Here is a 15,070-nt window from a genome sequence, read left to right as displayed (position 1 = left end):
GGTGAGGAAATTCCAGTTCAAAAGGGTTAAATAATCAGGTCAAGGTGGCAGAGTCAGGAATCAAAACTGGATCTAATTCCAGAGTCTACATTCTATTATATGTTGCTGCGGTTGTCTCATTACTTTGATGTTCAGTTTGGTAACTTGCTCAAGATGGTGTTTTCTAGGCTTCTCTACTGAGAAGTTACTTTTTCTCCTTCATAATTAAATAAGTATTTTGTGGGGAGGTACTATGAAACTATGTAAATATCCTTTTCTGTGCCAAGCTTTCCATATATTTATTTGTATCCATATGGACTCGTGGCTTCCTGTTTTATTCCGTAGGTAGTAAGCTATTGCTATTATTATTTATTTTGATGCTCAAATTCTCCCTGATTTGGCCAGTAGGAGCCCCGTTCAAGTTGGCTTCTGTCTACTTTTGACACGTCCCTGCCATTCTTTGATCACTCCCTTGCTTTCTGGCCCAAGAAAATATTCTAGGCTCATCTTGTGCATTCTCAGCCCTAGCCCTGGAATAAACCATTTCACCAAGGAGCTTTTCATTTCTTTTAGTGGTAAGTGGTATTTAGAACCCAAGATCTGGCTGCTAGGTATGCTTGTTTCTGTTGGGCTTCTGCTGCTCCCAGGCCCTCACAATAGACATAGTGAGGAATTGAGGTTCTAACTCCCCAATTACAGGCTCTCTCCACTGTATGGATGCTTTCCTTATCCTGTGTGGGCTTCAATACCCTAGACCAGGCTGCTCTGTCATGGAGATTTCTTCTTTTTTTTTCAGCTTGGGTTCTGAAATGCATACCAGGTACCTTCACCCTCATATGGATGCCCTCCTCACTATACTTAGATTCTTATATCCCACACCAGTCCATCTACCTGTGCTGTGCATGGATGCCCTTTTCACTTTGTTTGGGCTTCAGTTCTCCTTACCAGACTGCTTCTCCTCCACCCCTCTCCCCAGTGCAGATTCTCCTCACCCTGTTTAGGCTCTGATCACGATGTTGGCTGCCCTCATCATTTTTTAACTGGGCTATTATAACACAGTAGCTTCCTAACAGTCTTACTGCTTCTAATCTTCCTGTATCTTTCACAGTTCTGCTAGAGTGATCTTTCTAAAATAGAAGTCAAATCATGCCACTGTTCTGTTTTAAAAATTTATAATAGTTCCCCTTGCCTGTAGAGTGAATTCCAAGTTCCTTAGACTGGCATGCAGGGCTCTCCAGAATCTGACCCAAATGTGCCTTTCCTGCCTCGTTTCTTTCTTTTTTTCCCCCTATTTTTTTTAATGTTTATTTGAGAGAGAGAGAGAGAGAGCGAGCGAGAAAGCAAGCAGGGGCGGGACAGAGAGAGAGGGAGACACAGAATCTGAAGCAGGCTCCAGGCTCTGAGCTGTCAGCACAGAGCCTGATGCAGGACTCGAACCCATGAACCGTGAGATCATGACCTGAGCTGAAGTCAGACACTTAATCAACTGAGTCACACAGGTGCCCCTCCTGCCTCTTTTCTTATTAACTCCTCTGTGCACCCTGCACTCCAGCCATGGTCATTGGCCATTCCTTATGTACCTATGCATGTACTCTTCTAAGTTTTTGCCTTTGTCTTCTCCTCTCCTTGGCTTAGCTAACTCTTTTCTTTGGTATATGACAAAATCCCTTTGGATGCTTGTTCAGGTTTCTGGTGTGGACTATCACAGCCTGAGTACAGTATAGTCAAGAGGGCATCTATAAAGGGAAGAGATTGCCTGGTGAAGCCTCTCTGACCTCCATCCATAGTCAAAATCAATCCCTTTTTTTCCCCCACTTCTGATGAAGTACTTACTTCATTCTTCCTGTTTTCATGATTGACTTTTATCTGTTGCTCCTGATTCATTGGCTGCTCTTTGAATTCACCTAGCACATGGCATGTATCTAGTAGACTCTTAGGGAAAGTCGGTAGAACTTGTTGATGACTTCTGAGTTGTGAGTCTGTTGTTTTTCATCTGAAGTCTTTTTACAGGTCCTGCTGAGGTCCAAGAGGCTCAACTGCATGCAAGCGTTTGGGCTGTGGTACTGCTGGGTCAGATGCCTCCCTGTGTCAGAGCTCATTCTGAGAAAATTAAATATTCACACTGCTCTTCTTTTTTGTGCATTCCAAATATATCCTTTAAAAACAAATTCTCTACACTCTCATCCCAAATAAAAGACTTTCTGGCTACATGTATATGGGTCTCTATGGCTGCAAATAATGGCAGCTACACAACTCTACCAAAAAAGCCTTCCCCAAACTGTATGAAGGACAGTGTAATGACAACATGTGTCTTTTAACAGCCCGTCTATCATTTAGTCTGTTTTTGGAGAGGCATTTAGGCTGAAGTGTCAGCAAATGAAGGTTAAACTTTCTCAATGACTTACTAATCTGTATTGTTCGGGTGCAGGAAGGGAGAAAAGAAGCGTCACTGGTTAGGTTCCTTGCAGAATATGTGGGTGTCTAGGGAGGAAGAAAACGATAGGGGATTGTATTTTCATAGGTCTCACTGCCAACCCCACTTACTCTAGTTGTCGTCACTGTCTTCTCTTGTTCTACTTATTCCCTCCTCTGGGCCTTTGTCCAGGCTTTCTTTTTTCCTTTTTCATAATTAATTAATTAATTAATTAAGTGAGAGAGAGAGAGAGAGAGAGAGAGAGCGCACAGGGGAGAGCAGCAGAGGGAGAGAGAATCTTAAGCAGGCTCTACCCTCAGCTTGGAGCCCAAATGGAGGGCTTAATCCCACGACCCTGGGATCATGACCTGAGCCAAAAGAAGAGTCAGACACTGAACCAACTGAGCCACTCAGGTGCCCCCAGGCTTCTCTTTTCTAAGTTTGAACTGATTTCAAAGACTAGGCTTTTTTCCATGCTTTATAATCATGATAATGAATGGCAAAAAAAACCCCAAAAAAATTGATTGTTTACTTTGACATTTCCTATCAGATTTTTAGTCTAGTTAAAATAGTTTCAAAATTGAGGTCAAGGGGCACCTGGGTGGCTCAGTCGGTTGAGTGTCCGACTTTGGCTCAGGTCATGATCTTGTGGTTCGTGGGTTCAAGGCTGGCATCAGCCTCTGTGCTGACACCTCAGAGCCTAGAGCTTGCTTCAGATTCTTTGTCTCCTTCTCTCTCTGCTCCTCCCTACTTTCTTTCTCTCTCTCTCTCTCTCTGTCTCTCTCTGTCTCTCAAAAATAAATAAACATTAAAAAATTTTTTTTTAAATTGAGGTCAAAACATTTTCTAACATACGTATTCAGTTTTTAGCTCTTACGGAGGCAGGGCACCACAGGGATTGCAGTCAAGCTTACCTACAAGGTACTTGTACTTACCTAAAAGGCTAACTTTTAGTTTGATTTTGTCTGAGAGACAATGTTCCATCTGCCTAGTGGTAATTGAAATTAAAGAAGAAGAAGGCTTTAGTTTCTCTACTGTTGGGGAAGCAGCATGAGAAGCTCTTTAGGATGTGATAGACCTGATTTCTAATTCCAGCTTTAGTATCTACTAGGTTTGCAGTGTTTGGCAAGTGTAAGTTCTCTGTGCCTTATTTTTCTCGTCTGTAAAATGAGGATAATAAAGCCAGTTTTTAGGAGCTGTAAGGATAAATGTGGTTCTTCTAGGCCAGACTCTGATTTTGACTTTGTCACTAACAATGGGAGTCATCACCCTAAGTATTGTCTCTGGCATAGTGTATCATTTCACGCATCTCAAGCCACTTTCCCATCATCTTATGTAATCTTCACAGTATGTTCAGGAAGGGAAAGATAGTGTGATTGTTCTCACTTGAAAAATGGGGAAACTGATGCTCAGAGAAGTGGCCTGTCCAAGGACCAGGACTTAAGAGTCTTAGTTTAGGACTACCTTTGTACACTCACCAGTTCTAGGAGAGAGCATTGTGGTAAAGATTGTCCTGAACTGAAAGTCAAGAACACCCTGATTAATGTCTTTGCTAGGAGAATTTGGGAATATCATCTCAGTTTCTATTTAAAAAAATTTTTTTTTCAACGTTTATTTATTTTTGGGACAGAGAGAGACAGAGCATGAACAGGGGAGGGGCAGAGAGAGAGGGAGACACAGAATCGGAAACAGGCTCCAGGCTCTGAGCCATCAGCCCAGAGCCCGACGCGGGGCTCGAACTCACGGACCGCGAGATCGTGACCTGGCTGAAGTCGGACGCTTAACCGACTGCGCCACCCAGGCGCCCCTCTCAGTTTCTATTTTAAAGCAAATATGCTAACTCTTCTGCCTAACTCGTGTTGGCTTGTTCATTCGGCAGTTACCAAGCCTTTACTGTGCTGTACATTGTGGTAGGCCTGCCCTTCCCTCAAGCTGCTCACACTTCACCGTGGAGAACAGATAATCTGTATCAGTGAGAAGAGCTATAGCAAATGTGTGTGTGTGGTGGGGGGGTGGGACCGGCATTGGTAGTGCCAGTGGTCCGGGAGAGATGGCTTTGGGACTGGGCTTTGCTTGTGAGGAGAAATCTCACAGGATTTTATGTAAGAATTAAATTGGATAATGAGTATGACTGTGCTTTGTTTATTGTAACGAACTGCATAAATGTTAGAGACTGTCATATCTTACAGGAAGTACTTCTTTTCTAATACCTTACTAACCTAGTGGAACACCACAACAGGAGTCAAAGCTTAATTAACGTGAGAAGAAAGATTTTAGTGGCAACAAAGATTGGAAGCTCATTTAAAAAAAAAATCTGGGGGCACCCGGGTGGGTCAGTTGGTTAAGTGTCTGACTTTGTCTTGGGTCATGATCTCACGGCTTGTGGGTTTAGCCTGCATCTGGCTCTGTGCTGACAGCTCAGAGCCTGGAGCCTGCTTCGGATTCTGTGTTCCTCTTTTGCTCTGCCCTTCCCTTGCTTATGCTCTGTCTGTCTGTCTCTCTCTCAAAAATAAATACACATTAAAAAATTTTTTTTAAATCTGTATCTAAAGTGTTTTGAGTCTATGATTTCTTAAAATAGGGATATGCCTATTAAAATGTCTTTTGCTTTGATGACACAATGGACCTTCAGACTGCTTTTGGGTTTGTAAAGAATTTGTTTAATAATCTTAATAATCTTAATCTTAATAATCTTTAATCTTTTTAAAAAAGCTACTTGTGTTGCTGCAGTTTTAAATATTTAAGAGCTATATTTAACAAGCATGTATCCTGGGGTCTAAATGGGAGCAGATTAAGACAGAGAGCAATTGTGTGGCTGGGCCAAAAGATATGTGATACTTTTATTTTTTAGATTTGTTTTGATTCAGTAGATATAATTGTTAAGAACTTTGTATGTATGAGGCTTTGATTGGGTCCTGAGGAAACAAATGAATGAAACATTCTCTAACCAAAGGGACTTCTACTAGTCTGGCTGGAGATAGAAGACATCTGTGGTAAATTTTCATGAGGCACTCTAAGATCCTAAAGGATGAAGACCTACTCAAGCCTTGGGCAGGACCACAGCAGAGATGGCAAGTTTGGAGAGGTTAACACCTGAAGGTTAAAAGCTTGCCAGGAAACAAAGGGAGATAATGAGAGATAAGGCTGTTCTGATTAGAGGTAACAGCATGAACAAAGGCATGGAGGCTTAGAGTAGTACCTGCTACTTAAAGCACTCAATAAATAAGAGATAAATTCCTTAGAATTCAATGCTGGATATTGGAATTGATAATTCTTTGTTTTGTCCTTTTTTGGGGGAGATGGTAAGAGTATTTTTAGTTTGTTAGGGTTAGTGACAATGTGTAAGACGGAGTACTTTTTTTAATTTGTATTTTTGCTCTGCCACTTTTACAAAATTGGTGTATGATGGACGTAGAACATTATATTAGTTTCAGGTGTACAACATAATGATTCAGTATTTGTATACGTTGTGAAATGTTCACCACATTGTCTGTTAACATCTGTCACCATAGTTACAATATTTTTCTTTCCTTTTTCTTGTGATGAGGACTTTTAATATTCACTCTCTTAGCAACTTTCAAATATGTAATACAGTATATTTTACCATAATCACCATGGTAAAATCACCATGTAATGTTGTACATTACATCCCCAAGACTTACTTATTTTATAGCTGGAAGTTTGTGCCTTTTGACTCCCCTCACCTGTTTCATCAACCCTCTCCCCTGACCACCTGGCAACCACCAATCTATTCTATGTGTTTATCTATGAGATTTTTTTGTTTTTTTAGATTCCACATATAAGTGAGATCATACGTATTTGTTTTTCTCTGACGTTTCACTTAGCATAATGTTGAGGTCTATCCATGTTGTTGCAAATGCTAAGATTTCATCTTTTTTATGGTTGAATAGTATTCTGTTGTATGTATAGATCACATTTTCTTTAACCATTCATCCATCAATTGATACTTAGATTGTTTCCATATCTTGGCTATTGTAAATAGTGCTTCATCATGCATATATCTTTTTAAATTCACGTTTCTTTGGATAAATACCAGAAGTGGAATTGCTAGACCATATAGTAGTTCTATTTTGTTTTTTGTTTTGTTTTATTTAACGTTAAAAAAATGTTTTATTTACAGGGGCACCTGGGTGGCTCAGTTGGTTAAGCCTCCGACTTCGGCTCAGGTCATGACCTCGTGGTCCGTGGGTTTGAGCCCTGTGTCTGGCTCTGTGCTGATAGCTTGGAGCCTGGAACCGGCTTTGGATTATAAATAAATATAAAATAATTTTTTAAAAAATGTTTTATTTATCTTTGAGAGAGAGAGACAGAGCATAAGCAGGGAAGAGGCAGAGAGAGAGGGAGACAGAATCTGAAGCAGACTCCAGGCTCCGAGCTGTCAGCACAGAGCACGTCACGGGGTTTGAACCCACAGACTGCGAGATTGTGACCTGAGCCAAAGTTGGACACTTAACCGACTGAGAAATAGGCTCCCCTATTTTCAGTTTTTTGAAGAATATTCATTCACTATGTTTTCCATAGTGGCTGTACCAATTTACATGCCCACCAGCAATGGACAAGGGCTCCCTTTTCTCCACATCCCAGCAACGCTTGTTGTATTTTATCTTTCTGATAACAGCCATTCTAACAGGTGTGAGGTGATATCTCACTGTGATTTTGATTTGCATTTCCCTCACAATTAGGGATGATAGGCTGTATTTTTATTTTTATTTATTTATTTATTTATTTATTTAATTTTTTTTTCAACGTTTATTTATTTTTGGGACAGAGAGAGTCAGAGCATGAACGGGGGAGGGGCAGAGAGAGAGGGAGACACAGAATCGGAAACAGGCTCCAGGCTCTGAGCCATCAGCCCAGAGCCTGACGCGGGGCTCGAACTCACGGACCGTGAGATCGTGACCTGGCTGAAGTCGGACGCTTAACCGACTGCGCCACCCAGGCGCCCCGTTAGGCTGTATTTTTAAAAAACTATTTACGTATGGGAAGAAAAAGTACAAGGAACAGATAACTGAAGTGAATGGGTACCATTTGTTTTTACTGCATAGCATTTGGTGTTCCCCAACTTATGAGTCTTCTTGGGGGCAAAGATGCTATCCCCTAACAGTGCTAAAAATGTATCTTATCTTAGATAGTTGCTTTTCAAATTGCTCCGCTTCTAGAGCAGTGACCTAGCTTTCACCAAAACTGCACTTGGATTTAGGATTTTTGTTTTTTGTTTTTTGTTTTTTTAAATTTTTTTTTTCAACGTTTATTTATTTTTGGGACAGGGAGAGACAGAGCATGAACGGGGGAGGGTCAGAGAGAGAGGGAGACAGAGAATCGGAAACAGGCTCCAGGCTCTGAGCCATCAGCCCAGAGCCCGACGCGGGGCTCGAACTCACGGACCGCAAGATCGTGACCTGGCCGAAGTCAGACGCTCAACCGACTGCGCCACCCAGGCGCCCCTGGATTTAGGATTTAATGACATGAGAGAAAAAGTAATGGGGAACTAACTTTCTGTCTTTGGTGGCAGAAGCAGTAGCATCGGCCTGCAAGTTTGAGTCTCTGGCATTGAAGTGGCATTGATGCTGGTGGCTCTTCAACTGAGGTTGAATTCTCACACTGCCAGAAGTGGCAGAGCTACCCATTCTAGCATCTGATGATCAGAAGTAATGGTAGTCATTTCTACTGACCGGGTTGTCAGTGTGGCTTTGGGCGTTGTGTTGGATTTGATGTAGAGGCAATAGAAAAAGTGAAGTCAAGGCCAAATCTAAATTTTGGCTAACTAACTGAAAGAGTTGAGTTGCTATTTACTGAGAGGGGGACGACTGAAGCAGGAACAGATTTTGGATCTGTTAAGTCCCACTGTCAGTGACACAGCTTTGTCTTTTCTTATATTTAAAAATGCTTTGCTTCTAAGATGTAGGTCTCCTAATGTTTGCATCCCTTACGACTAGCACTGTGTCTGGCATGTAGAACATATTCAGTAAGTAGTGAATGAATGATGAGATTATTTGCTCTTTTCTTGCATTATCAGACTATTTACTATTGTCTAAACAGAGTGAATGCTTTTTCCTCCTTTGAGTCTTTGCTTTTGTGGTTCCCTCAAGGGAATTCTCTACCCTTATCCCCAATCTCAATACCTCTATCTATAAAAATTCTGCTTCTTCAATATCCAGCCCAAATGCTATCTCCTCCATTGCTTCTTTCTTTTCTTGCAGTATTTTTGTAAGCTGTTATTTTTATTTTTAATTTTTTAAGTTTATTTATTTATTTTGAGAGAGAGAGAGGGAGAGAGAGCACATGAGTGGGGTAGGGGCAGAGAGAAGGAGAGAGAATTCCAAGTAGGCTCCATGGTGACACGGTGCTGAACCCAATACGGGGCTCAAACTTACCAACCATGAGATCATGGCTTGAGCCAAAATCAAGAGTCTACACTTAGCCGATTGAGTCACCCAGGCATCTCTATTTATTTTATACTGTACCTCATTTCATGGTACTTAATAGGCAACTGGCCTTGCCATCTAATTACAAGAAAGAATAGTATGTTCGATGACTACTTTATAAGCAAAGTCATCATTATTGCCTGACTTCCTCCTACATTTACCTGGTGATATGGGAAAATTGTAATTTTCAATCAGTAAATGCGTTGTTCTTAAAATTATTTGTGGTTGCAAAATAATCAAATAAAAACAATCTTTCTTTTTCCTATGGGCTGTATAATCACTATACATAAGCCATTAGTTAGGTTGAAACCTGTAGTGTCTAAAGAAAATTTGCTAATTATTACCAATCATTAGCCTTTATATAGTGTTACCGAGGGTCATAAACTCATATGTGTATACAAGCCAGGTAAGTGACCTAAAAGGGCCTGGTCAGGCCTAAGGTGATTACATGGATAAAACATTACTGGTCAAGGTCCATGACTCAGAAGAATAACTTATGAATTATTTACTTTGTGAACCAAAGGACTATATAAATGTAAGGAGTAATTGCACCTAAAACAAGTTAACTGCCAACTTGTGTAAACTTGTGCAAATTATTTTTTATCTCTAAGATTTAATTTCTCTCTCTGAATGTACAGTTTTGGCTTTAAAGTCCCTTCTACCTCATTTGAGTCTGCTTTTTTATTTCTTTAGCTTATAGTTTCTTCCTTAATCATAAGTTTGATTGGTTATTAGCCCTCAGTAATAAAGCTTCCTTCATTATTAGCCCTCAGTAATAAATAGAATTCTGGCTTCTTACCAGTATGCCTCATTTTCATGAGTCTTATGTTTTATCAGAGGGAGCCAAGTTTAGCCAAGCTTCCTATAGTAGCACCCACCATTGAAAGAAGCACCTAGCTGGCTGGCTGGCTGGCTAGGAGTGAACCAGCTAGCCAGCCTTCTATAACTGAATCAGCACCTGGTTTTTGAGAACTGAAATCTACAATAGAAAATGCCTAAATTTGATCTTTCCTGCTGAAAATATTAGTGGGCCTGCTTTATATTATATGATAATGTTGTTTCTTCTACCTTATCTAGTTTATTTTGTTTATTCAGTTTTCTAGTGTGGGACTTTTCATTTTATATATGCTTGCCTCCACTATTAGTGGTGATTATTGGAGACATAGGCCATTTCTAAGTTGTCTTTAATCCCTGAAGCCTACTATAGGCAAGGACACATGGTAGATGTTTGATAAATTTTTGAAGAGATAGAATACTTTTTAGATTTACAGGTGATAAAGACTGGAAGGGAAAACTATTCTAGATGGCAGAGAGAGAGAGAGAGAGAGAGAGAGAGAGTGAGAGAGAGAGAGAGAGAGTGCAAGTGAGCAAGTGAGCTTGCAAAGATGGGTTGAAGCCAACAAGATGGAATTTAAGGAGGATGACAGAGAAGTTCTACATTTTAAGTCTCAAAGAAATAGCAACATATGGGTAGGCTGGAGAAGACCTAGCATGATGCTATTCTTATAGAAATGGTGGTTTTGGCTGCCTAAGCTCAATGTCAGCAAAGCCATTGCAGTGGCTAAAAACTAATGCAGCTTCAGACTAAATTATTGGAGGTAAGTAGAGTTAAAGGAGGTGATAGTCCAACAATGTTCTGAAGGGGACAGACTGCACTTAGAGTATCATGTTTATGCATAGTGGAAGATGTCCTAGATCACCACTACTCAAAGTAGAGTCTGACCTGTTCTCAGTCTACAATGAGATAAGCATAAAAATTGAGAGTGTTAAAAATTTTTTATAGCCATTTGACAGAGTAATTTTATGTTTAATGAATCTACTAAAAAAGAAAATGAGCTTTGTCTTGTATGTCCTTTATATTGCTTGAAACTTTTACTTTTTATTTTATTTTAATACATTTTATTTTTAGATAGGTTTTAAGGCTTACAGAAAAATTGATCAGAAAGTACAAAAAGCTCCTATGTACTCTCTTTCTACCACTCTCCCTTGCACTTTGTCAGTGGTCAACATCTTGCAGTGTTGTGAATTAGGTACAATTGATGAACCAATATTGACACATTATTACTAACTAAAGTCCATAGTTTATATTAGGGTACACTCTTTGTGCTGTACAGTTTTGTGGGTTTTGACAAGTGCATAATGTCATGTATCCTATCCACCATTACAATATCATATAGAATAGTTTCACTGTGTTAAAAGTGCCCAGTGTTCCATCTGCTAATCCTTACCCCAATCCCCTTCTAAACCCCTGGCAGCCACGGATATTTTTGCTGCTTTTATAGTTTTGCATTTTCCAAGAATATCATGCTTTTCAGCCTAGCTTTATACTTGACACTCTTTCACTTCAGGTTTTTCTGTGTCTTTTTGAGGTTTGAAAGTTGATTTCTTTTTATTGTTGAATCATACACCGTTGTATGGATGTTTGTTTACCCATTGATCTATTGAAGGGTATCTTAGTTGCTTCGAAACTTTGACAATTAAGAATATGGCTGTAATAAATATTTGTGGACAAGGTTTTGTGTGGGCATAAATTTTCAACACACTTGGATAAATTCCTAGGAGTGCAATTGCCAATTGTATGGTAAGCCTATACTGTATTTAGCTTTATAAGAAACTGCCAAACTGTCTCCCAATGTGGCTGTTCCATTTTGCATTCCCATCAGCAGTGAATGAGAATCCTTGTTGCTGTATATACTCACCCACATTTGGTGTTATCAGTGTTTTGGGTTTTAGCCATTCCAATAGGTATGTAGTTGCACCTCATTATTGTCCCTAATGACATGTGATGCTGATTGTCTCTTCATATTCTCTGTATCTTCTTTGTTGGGGTGTCCAGATTATTTTATCCATTTTTTTTATTGGGTTGTTTTCTTGCTGTTGAGTTTTAAGAGTTCTTTGTACATTTTGGATACAAGTTCTTTATCAGATATGTGTTTTGCCAATATTTTTTCAGTCTATGGCTTGTCTTTCCATTTTCTTAATGGGTATCTTTTGCAGAAGTTGTACATTTTAATAAAGTTCAATTTACCAACTTTTTATTTTATGGATCGTGATTTTGCTGTTGTATCTGAAAAGTCATAACCAAACTCTTTTTATTTTTATTTATTAGAGAGAGAGAGAGAGAGAGGGTGCAAGTGAATGAGGGGCAGAGAGATAGAATATCCCATTATGGGCAGAGAGACAGAGGGAGGAAAAGAGAGAGAGAGAGAGAGAGAGAGAGAGAGAGAGAGAGAGAGAGAAGTGATGCTCACCTGGGACTCACGTTTTTACCCGAAGCAGGGCTGGAGCCAAGCAGGGCTCGAGCTCACCCAAAGTGGGGCTCGTGCTCACCTGATGTGGGACTCGAACTCACCAACTGTGAGATCATGACCTGAGCCGAAGTCAGATGCTTAATGACTGAGCCATCCAGGTGCCCTTCAGTGTATATTTTTAAAGTTTCCCAGGTAATTTTGATGCAAAAGGAGAGTTGAAAACCATCATATTAAAACTGTAAACCATAAAGGTTGGTCCTGTTTACTGATGTTTCTATCCCTGGTGGCTTATACAAGATCTTTAAGTAGTTATTGAATGAACAGGTGATGAATAGAACATGGGAGTATTTATCCTGGAGAAGAGAAGTGCGGGGACTTGATAGATTACCATAACATATATCTGAAAGCCTTTAATATTTGCTCTGAAGGATGTTTTCCAGGAGGCAGAATTGGAAGTTTACAGAGAGGCACCTGGCTGAATGTTAGGAAGCATTGTCTAATAGTGCTGTTTTCAAGGAAGCTGTCTGTTCCTACATGTATTTCAGCAGAACCTAGAAAACCATCTGTAAGAGGGGGGATGCTACATGGGGTGGAAAGTTGGGTAAGATCAGGTTATGATTATTGATCATTACTTTGAAAAACTATGTCCAAAGCAGAAGACTGTTCCTGACTTTCATCAACTCTGTATAAGTTGATACAAGGGTATGGAGTTAAAGGAACATCCTGAAACAACTTTGAAGCTGAGTTCTCATAGTGTCGTAGGTCCCCCAGCCGGTGTTACTGACCAATTCTCTATAATGTGGGTGTCTTCAAGAAATTCCCTATCTCCTCCATCAAATTTGGGACTTCTGGTAAGTGGACTAGTATGGGTGCTCAGGGTCTGGGAAAGATGGAAGATACTTAACATAAGAGCTCTTTCTGTCCTCATGGAATTCTTCCCTTACATCCTTCTGCAGTTAAATAATTTGGCCACATTGAATGGAGGTGTAGACATCTGACAAGGAAAATGGATAAATACCATAAAATTTCTGTCTAGCATCCTTAAATTATTGATCAGGCATAATGCTGGTTATCTGCTCTTTGCTAGGCAGTAGGGACAGGGGTTATGGCAGTTGATCTAAAGATGACTAACATGGCAGAGAGAAGTAAAGCATAGGCTTAGGAGTCAGGCCAGAGTTCGGACAACTCAGCCGTTTTCTGGCTGTGTGGTCTTGGGGAAGTCACTCTCCTCTCTCATCCATCACATTCTATTTTCACTAAGTTCTGCTGCAGCTTCTTCAAGCTGTATCCTTAGAATATGCTTGTTTTGTTTCAGCTCGTCTTCCAATATATTAGTCAAAATCATTATTATCTTCTCTTGCCTGGAGTTCTGAAAGAACCTACTAACTTGTTTTCTTGTTTCTATCATCCTCCCCTTTATTCTCCATTCAGCAATCAGTGATCTGTTAAAGATGTAAATTAGATCTCATTATTCTGCTTAAAATCATCCAAAGTCTTCTGATCGTTAAAACGGAACAAAACGCGAACTCCTAGTTCTGACCTGGAAGAGACCTTGCATAATCTGACTCCTGCCATATATCTCAAGAGCAGGGTGTAGAGGGGGGTAGTTAGCGGCATAATATTACCTCTTAGGGAAATGTATGAAGGCTTTTTTGTTTGTTTAATGTTAAATGATTGAGGGGGCACTGGTGGGGTTTAGGGGGTCTGGGCCAGGGTTAATGAATGTCCTGTAATGTGTTGCTCAGCTTAGGACTCATTACAATGCCTGATTCACAATATGTGCTTAAGAAATACCTATTGTATGAAACCACGTTCTTCCTGGACCTCAGTTTTGACATGTGATTTGGTAGAGTGCCTACTTCATCGGGTTGTGGTGAGACAGACAAAACATTTTGTTTTTTTTAAAAATTCTTTTTAATGTTTATTTTTTGAGACAGAGAGTGAGTGGGGGAGGGACAGACACACACACACACACACACACACACACACACACACACACACATACACACAGAATCTGAGGCAGGCTCCAAGATCCCAGCTGTCAGCACAGAGCCGGTTGAGGGGCTTGAACTCACAGACTACTGGATCATGACCTGAGTCACAGTACAACGCTTAACCGACTGAGCCACCCAGGTGCCCCTACACAAAACGTTTTGTAAAGCGTCTGGTACACAATAGCACTTAATAAATGGTAGCTGCTGCTGAGCTTTCTTTGCTTAGAAGCAGCTGTAAGTGCCCACCTAGTTTCCCCTCGGGCATTAGAATTAGAACCTGACACCTTGGTGGTATAGAGGAGTGGGTGCATCTCTTTCCCTGAAGGCTGATCTGATAAAATACCTGGTTTGACCTGAAGTGCCCTTGAGTCCTTGTACAGATGCAGAAACTAAGGTACAGAGCGGGTCTGGTTCTCTTCCTTGACTCTGGGGCTCACCCAGGACCCTGACAGGCCCTGGAAAGCCTAGCCCCAGCGAGAAATTACCTCCTGCTAGGTAGCGGGACTAGGTGGGGGAGAATAGCTGAGAGGGTGGTAAGGTAGCAGTCTCCCCGCCCTCAGAGCTTCTTCGGGGGAGGGGGAGGGAGAAGCGCCGTTTACTCCCGCCTCCTTCCCTCCCTTCTTCCCCCGCCCCTTCTGCTTCACCAACCCCGAAGCTGCGCCTTCGCCGAGCCCTGCGAGGGCGGGAGCGTGCTGCAACCGAGAGCGGGAGCTGGGGTGGCTGAGCTGCTGGGAGCTCGGCCCCAGCTGAGTAGAGCGGCGCGGGTGGAGCCAGGGCGTTGTGCCGTTAGCTGGGCGGGAGAGGTGCGGCTCTGCGACAAAAACAGTAGCCAGAGATGCCGGGGCCAGCTCCCCCCACCAGGTAATGCTGGCCCACCCTGGGGCACGCCCAGCTGGGCACTGCTGGGAGGGGGAGGGGTCTCCATTGGCTTCCGGGGAGTGGTGCCGCACAGACCGGTGGGTTTAGGGTCTCTTAAGGAAAGAGACT

At 41.3% G+C, this 15,070-nt stretch overlaps 1 protein-coding gene across 3 annotated transcripts in view; it reads left to right on the top strand.

Annotated features, from left to right (window-relative positions):
- Positions 1-15,070, top strand: part of PAK1 (p21 (RAC1) activated kinase 1) — a 159,899-nt gene that overhangs the window by 56,586 nt on the left and 88,243 nt on the right. For 2 of the 3 annotated variants that reach the window (XM_040489453.1, XM_040489451.1), the window contains exon 1: positions 14,742-14,944. The exons of the other annotated variant lie outside the window; for it this stretch is intronic. The gene's annotated coding sequence lies outside the window, so the exon portion shown is untranslated. Of the gene's footprint in view, positions 1-14,741; positions 14,945-15,070 lie in introns of those variants that run through there. 3 annotated transcript variants of the gene reach the window in all.

This window comes from Herpailurus yagouaroundi, unplaced genomic scaffold (genome assembly GCF_014898765.1).
Source record: "Herpailurus yagouaroundi ecotype Mexico unplaced genomic scaffold, PumYag 180, whole genome shotgun sequence".
NCBI lineage: Eukaryota > Metazoa > Chordata > Mammalia > Carnivora > Felidae > Herpailurus > Herpailurus yagouaroundi.
This window is presented reverse-complemented; position numbering and strand designations above follow the sequence as displayed.